General features: G+C 49.3%; 1 long non-coding RNA gene across 1 annotated transcript; it reads right to left on the reverse strand.

The window, feature by feature from the left end:
• Nucleotides 1–3,161: 3,161 nt before the first annotated feature.
• On the reverse strand, nt 3,162–3,734 carry LOC121046910. Its single transcript, XR_005798354.2, has 3 exons — nt 3,610–3,734; nt 3,468–3,543; nt 3,162–3,383 (listed from the first exon to the last, which is right to left on the reverse strand). It is a non-coding gene; the product is annotated as an uncharacterized LOC121046910 (long non-coding RNA).
• Nucleotides 3,735–4,587: the final 853 nt, after the last annotated feature.

Below are 4,587 nucleotides of genomic sequence, written 5' to 3' on the forward strand. Positions count from 1 at the left end.
GGCCGCGTTCAGCCTGAGCGTTAGGCCTAGCTCCCACCGGTTTCTTCACTCGTTTGTGCGATATAAATCAATCGATAAAACTTTCCTGTCGTCTCCGAATATTACAAAGAGACATGCGTTTCTCACCCAGAAGCTCAGAGGATATTCTGGCCCAGCAGTCCGTCCGTGCCAAGGCGTCTTCCACGTCGAAAACACGGAGCGCCCAAAAACACGACCGCACTCGTCCAATCCAGCCTCGGAAAAACCGGGTCGGTCCGAAATGTCGTGTGCTTCAGGGAGTGACACCTGTGAGGCTTTATTTTATTTTTTATTTTTTTTTGACGGTGAGCAGGTGCGATCACATTATGATAGATAGTTAAATGGCTAAGGCACGTGTTTCAAGTGGTCCGAAGGATGGCTTACGGCAATTGCAATGAGGCCTTTGGGGCGGCTAAAATCCCTGGATGGAGCAGGGCGAGCAGGGGGCTCTGATCAAGACGTGGCTTTGTCGCAAGACGTTCGCAGCGTTGCCATATTGTTATACGATCGTACTCGATAGCAAAATGCTAGAATTGCAATCACCGCCAAGTTGCACGAGTCCGTCAGCGTTGGCTGCATAAGTTGCGACTGCAATAAAATCTGTGTGCCCCACGTACACGCTTCTGCGATGAGTGCAGCGTCTCCGACGAACATTAGTCGGTATCGCTACCGCAGCTTCGCCGGGGTCAGCTGTTTCAGTCGTGCCTCCCTCCAAAACACATGTGGTTTTCTAACATAAAAAAAAAGAAGACAGGCAATTCGTGATGGACAGATGTTTTATTAGATTTTTCAGACATCAGGCTCGCAGGGCTGAGTGCAAAAGGAAAAGAAAGTAACACGCCGGCCGTTCCTGAACTTTGTCAACCTGAACAATACGCGACCTTACCAAAAGTACACCGCACTAATAAGAAAAAAAAAATTTTTTTGCCAGGAGAGCAGCATGGAGATATTATTTCGAAATAACACAGAACAAGCGAACGTGCAAGATTGCTACCACTGACCAACCAACCAACTTACTTCACTGTGAACATTGCCCTTACTCGAACTCGTAGCTAAGAAATAATAAAAAAAAAAGTAAGAAAACCGCAAGCACCAGTTATAACTTGAACTTGAGCACACCGATGGAGTTATAACTTGAACGTCCGCAAGTTCAAGTTATAACTTGAACTTGCGGACGTTCGAGGACTCACACTCAAAAAGCACCAACGTTGATCGCGCCAACAAGCACAAAGCACAGCACTAACCAACTCGCTTCACTCACAGGATAAAAACGTGGCACTTCGTATTATTCGAACACAGGTAACAATACACACCGCTTGAACTTGAGCAGACACATTGCTTGGTCCAATGCTAGCCCTAATCGACTTCACTCACTCACAAGATGGAAACGTGAATACTTGTATCATTCGGACACGGTTCGAAAAACAACACGCACCGCTTGAACTTGGACACACATAATGAACACTTGAGCGCACACACTGATCACGGGACATACAAAAGGCCGATTGTCGATTCCCCGCGAACGCCGAAAAATCACCGTAGGCGAGATAAACCCGCGAGCGGTTGCGTGCTGCGATGTCGCCTGACGGATGGATGAGCCAACACCAACTCATGTTTACAAACAAACCGGAGCGCCCTTAGCGGACGCCACCGGTGCCGCGCATGCGCGATGGGGGTGTGAGCAAAAGCTCGTCGGCGTCGGTGTGAGTCCCCCTGCCCTTTTTCGCGTTCGAATTGTTGTTTCTACTTCTTCCTGGCGATGTCTGACTACTTGAGTGGCGTCAGCGAAATTACCGAGGCTCGTTACACCGCAGAACTTCGCGTGAATAACGTGACATGTGGCGCTTCATTCCGCGTGGACGCAGCAGTATGTACTCTAAAGCCTGATGCGATTTCGCTCGCAATTTTCAGTCGCGACGCCACTCGGGCTGCAAAAGCGTGAATCGTAGCTGAGATAGGCGACGTCGATACTGAAAATCGCAAGCAGAACCGGACCAAGTGAATTAGGGATAACAAGTCGGTGATGGTCACTGGTAACAATGATCAACAGCTTTTTGTATCTAATGTTTACATCGAGCCTGCTTACCAACCTTCAAACGCCAAGTCTTTTCAGGCCTGCACTTACTTCTTATCGCAAGTACCGAGTCAACATTTCGTCTACGTGCCGGCGTCGCCTCAGAGAGCAGACGACAAGCAGAAACGTTTGAAAGAGCAGACGACAGTTCGAACGATCAGGCGGACGTTTGAACTTGAAGGCGCATTGAACGTAGTCCGCAGGTGGTCTGCACAACTTGACGGTTTTCTGGCGTTCAAGTTGGAACAAAACAAATAAATCTGATGACCACAAGTATCCGTGAATTCAACCCAAAGTGCTTCCCGCCCAAGCAATCGTTGTCCGACGGCGTCTGCTTTTCCCTTTTCACGGCACATATCCAGATTCTCGGACGAACCGAGCACGTGAAAACTGACCTTCAAATCTTTCTCGACACTTTTGGTGCGGCCCCAGTCGCGGCGTTTTGACGAGAATGCAGGTTTTTGTCTGGTTCCTTTCAAAACAACGCAGGAATACACGTCTGGCATGGGGGCTTCCGCCCACAGCCCCAGACCGGAAGTGCGACCGACGCGCCACCACCACGCCGTGACGTAACAGAGATGAGTTCGTGTATACTTCGTTTCAGCTTAGGTCCGAGCGCGGCCGATATTATGAGCCGAAGGGCCAATCAAACAGCGAAAGAGGCACAACGTCATGGCGTGCTTTCTGCAGTTGATAGGACCAGCCGGTATTCGCCGTCTCTCCGTGCGTGCTTCTCCGCCGGCTAGTCATATCAAGTGCAGACAGCACGCCATGACGTTGCGCTTTTTGCGCAGTTCGATTGGCCTTTGGGCTCATTACAGCGGCCCCGCTCGGACGTAAGGTGAAACGTGGCACAGACGTGCAGGTTTTGCATGGCGACTAGAATGCCACAGCCACGACCAAAGGCCGGCTCACACAGTAGCGACCAGATGCGATACGTGTGACTGCGATTCCATGAGAGCAGATCAGACGCCAAGTATTTTTAGGGGTGTTCTTTTTTATACATATACAGGGCTCTGCGTTCACTGCACGGGCACGCGCAGCCTCCTCGTGTGTGTATAAAAAAGAACACTTCTAAATGCATTGGGCGTCTCATGAGCTCGCATGAAGTCAGTCACACGTATCGCAGCTGGTAGCTACTACGCAAACCAGCCTTGACACTTCATCGAGATGGTGGTACTCCGAGCTTTTTGCAGCTCACAGCAGGGCGACGTGCAGTAAGCCCACGACGGCGTCCATGCCAACCGCGCTCCAGTGGACCAAGTCCTGCCGTCCTCTGCCAGCATACCGCCTAATAGAAATGGTTGTTATAATTTGATCAAATTGTGCAAGCCTTTTATGATTCCATGATTTCAGTAAAGCTCGAACAACTTACCTAGCATACATGTCAAATCGCACTTTCGTCCGCCGTACCACGAAAGGTCGATGGATCTCCACTGGCATGGTGACACCTACAACGATCGGTACAGTAACGAAATTAGTGGCAAATTGTCGAACCGGCGAAGTTCCGCACTTACTGCTTCCGCAGTGAGTGATCCAGTGGTTGACCCTGTTGACTGTTTGCCAGCTTCTTCCGCGACGGTGATGCAGCGCAATGGGAGGCAGCGTCAGTATCACCACCTTCTGCGCATAAAGTGTGAGCACCCTAGTAGGATGGCCAGGTCAGAGATTAGGCTGCACGCGTCACATTCGCCCCGCAAATCGTTGGTCCCGATCATTAGGATTACGCGCGGGGCGATAGGCACCTCCATCACCACATCAAGCAGCTGGCTTGCTGTGGCCCCGCTCACCAACGTAGAGCTCACTGCGACAGAAAAGGACGTTCAAAACAAGGATATATCATGACATGGAAGGAAAAAAAACAAAAAAACAGATACACACACAGAGGACGGCATACATGCATTAGGCAAGCCTACGAATTATGAATCCCGGAGAAAAGGTCACCGGAGTAAAGCTCACCGGAAACCCGGCGGATGCGGAGAAAAGCTCACCAGAATTTCGATAGGTGCAGAGAAAAGCTCACCCACGATTCTGCGAACCGATCTAACAATTTTTCTTCACAGCCTGTCGCTTCGTGACAGAACGTTCAGAGTGGGTGCACGCATTTCATTGACGCCGTTCAATCAAGGCCATTTCATCGAACGTCGTTTCATTGAAGCCGTTTCATATAACGCCGTTTTATCGAACGTTATGGTTTCTGGCCGGATTGTTTCTCGCCTTTGTAAATAGTTTTTTTTTTTTTTTTGCATAAAAACTAACAATATTCTGCTCCGTTTTTTTGTTTTTTTCTTTGCTTTGTGATAAACCAATGACCCCTTTCGGAGATGTAGAACAAGACGGACTTGTCACTTTTTAGGGGGCTGTCTCCATGTGGAAGTAAGCAGCTTAGAAAAAAGACGCGTCGACAACTTTGTTGTTCTCATGCATTCTGCAAAACTGTGGACTCTTCTGCTTCTTCATTTTTTTCTTAGAAAGTAAGCCAGTCTTCTGATGAA

The sequence above is a fragment of the Ixodes scapularis genome, unplaced genomic scaffold (assembly GCF_016920785.2).
Source record: "Ixodes scapularis isolate PalLabHiFi unplaced genomic scaffold, ASM1692078v2 ptg000064l_1__unscaffolded, whole genome shotgun sequence".
In the NCBI taxonomy this organism is placed as follows: domain Eukaryota; kingdom Metazoa; phylum Arthropoda; class Arachnida; order Ixodida; family Ixodidae; genus Ixodes; species Ixodes scapularis.